We start from the raw sequence: 2,500 nt of genomic DNA on the forward strand, positions 1-2,500 counted from the left end.
CCAAGTATGGTGACCCATACTCGGAATTCGTGCTCTGCTTTTAACCCATCCAAAGTGCACACACACAGCAGTGAACACACACACACTGTGAACACGCACCCAGAGCAGTGGGTATCATTTTATGCTGCGGCGCCCGGGGAGCAGTTGGGGGTTCAGTGCCTTGCTCAAGGGCACCTAAGTCGTGGTATTGAGGGTGGAGAGAGCGCTGTACATTCACTCCCCCCACCTACAATTCCTGCCGGCCCGAGACTTGAACTCACAACCCTTGGGTTGCAAGTCCAACACTCTGACCGTTAGGCCACGACTTCCCCCAGCAGTTATGCATTTCACTGCAAAAAAGTTTTTTACTACCGGCCACTTTATTAGGTACACCTGTTCAATTGCTTGATAATAAAATTTTCTAATCAGGCAATCACATGGCAGCAACTCAATGCATTTAGGCATCTAGATGTGGTGAAGACGACTTGCTGAAATTCAAACCTATCATCAGGATGGGGAAGAAAGGGGATTTAAGTGACTTTGAACGTGGAATGGTTGTTGGTGCCAAACGGGCTGGTCTGAGTATTTCAACAACTGCTGATCTACTGGGATTTTCACGCACAACCATCTCTAGGGTTTACAGAGAATGGTCCGAAAAAGAGAAAAAATCCAGTGAGTGGCAGTTGTGTGGATGAAAATGCCTTGTTGATATCAGAGGTTAGAGATGATAGAAAGGCAACGGTAACTCAAATAACCACTCGTTACAACCAAGGTGTGCAGAAGACCATCTCTGAATGCACAAGACGTCGAACCCTGAAGCAGATGGGCTACAGCAGCAGAAGACCACACCGGGTGCCGCTCCTGTCAGCTAAGAACAGGAAACAGAGGCTACAATTCACACTGGCTCACCAAAATTGGTCAATAGAAGATTGGAAAAACGTTGCCTGGTCTGATGAGTCTGGATTTCTGCTGCGACATTCAGATTGTAGGGTCAGAATTTGGTGTAAAGAACATGAAAGCATGGATCCATCCTGCCTTGTCTCAATGGTTCAGGCTGGAGGTGGGGGTGTAAAGTTGTGGCACACTTTGGGTCCCTTAGTACCAACTGAGCATGGTTTAAACACCACAGTCTACCTGAGTATTGTTGCTGACCATGTCCATGCCTTTATGACTACAGTGTACCCATCTTCTGATGACTACTTCCAGCAGGATAATGCACCATGTCACAAAGCTCAAATCATCTCAGACTGGTTTCTTGAACATGACAATGACTTCTTTACTCAAATGTCCTCCACAGTCACCAGATCTCAATCGAGCAGCTTTGGGATGTGGTGGAACGGGAGCTTCACATCATAGATGTGCAGGCAACAAATCTGCAGCAACTGCTTGATGCTATCATGTCAATATGGACCAAAATCTCCAACACCTTATTGAATCTGTGCCACGAAAAATTAAGGCAGTTCTGAAGGCAAAAGGGGGTCCAATCCGGTACTAGCAGGGTGTACCTAATAAAGTGGCCAGTCAGTGTATATATATATATATTTTTGTTTGTTTGTTTTTCCTTTTTTGCATCGATGTGGGTTTAGATTGACATGAGGATGAGTTCATGAGGACAGCGCTGAGTGATTCTTTCTGCTCTCTGCTGGAATGAATGCTGGAGCTGCAGTTAAAGTCTCCTCAGAGATCAATAAACACTGTGTGCTGAAACCAGTGCTGAAACACAGTAAATCATCTGCTGAGATGAACACCAGTGATGTCAGGACACAAGTTCAATTATGTGAGATCATGTTTGACGAACACTTTCCTTGTGTCGCATGAAGGTCACGGAGCAATTCCTCAACAGATTCAGTGTTTTGTACCTATAGGGACCTTTGATCAATACTCACTATTCTTTATTCTAAAACGGTCCACTATTAAATCAACTCATGCTTCCTGTACAGACAATTTAATTCTGTAATCATTTCAGACTTAGAACTTGTGAGTATTCATATCACATTCATAAACAGTATTACTGTACATTTTTGCAGCACAGAAGCAGTCATGAGTAGCACAGCTATATTTGTAGCAATAGACAACAATACATTGTATGGGTCACAATTATACATTTCTCTTTTATATCAAAAATCATTAGGATATTAAGATAAGATCATGTTCCATGAAGATATTTTGTAAGTTTCCTACTGTAAATATATCAAAACTTAATTTTTGATTAGTAATATGCATTGCTAAGAACTTCATTTGAACAACTTTAAAGATGATTTTCTCATATTTCGATTTAGATTGCTCCCTCAGATTCCAGATTTTCAAATAGTTGTATCTCAGACAAATATTGTCCTCCTAACAAACCACACATCAGTGGAGAGATTATTTATTCAGCTTTCAGATGATGCATAAATCTCAATTTTGAAAAATTGACCCTTATGACTGTTTTTGTGCTCCAGGGTCAGATGTATAAATATATGTTTTTATATATTGAGAATTTTGGATGTTTTTGTGATCCTGATGAGCATGAGATTCAGAA

The 2,500-nt window shown here is 41.6% G+C and overlaps 1 protein-coding gene across 1 annotated transcript in view; it reads left to right on the forward strand.

Moving 5' to 3' along the window:
• LOC109086080 (cGMP-dependent 3',5'-cyclic phosphodiesterase) overlaps positions 1 to 2,500 on the forward strand; it is a 150,364-nt gene that overhangs the window by 34,505 nt on the left and 113,359 nt on the right. The gene's annotated exons all lie outside the window — the stretch shown is intronic.

The sequence above is a fragment of the Cyprinus carpio genome, chromosome B15, assembly GCF_018340385.1.
Source record: "Cyprinus carpio isolate SPL01 chromosome B15, ASM1834038v1, whole genome shotgun sequence".
NCBI lineage: Eukaryota > Metazoa > Chordata > Actinopteri > Cypriniformes > Cyprinidae > Cyprinus > Cyprinus carpio.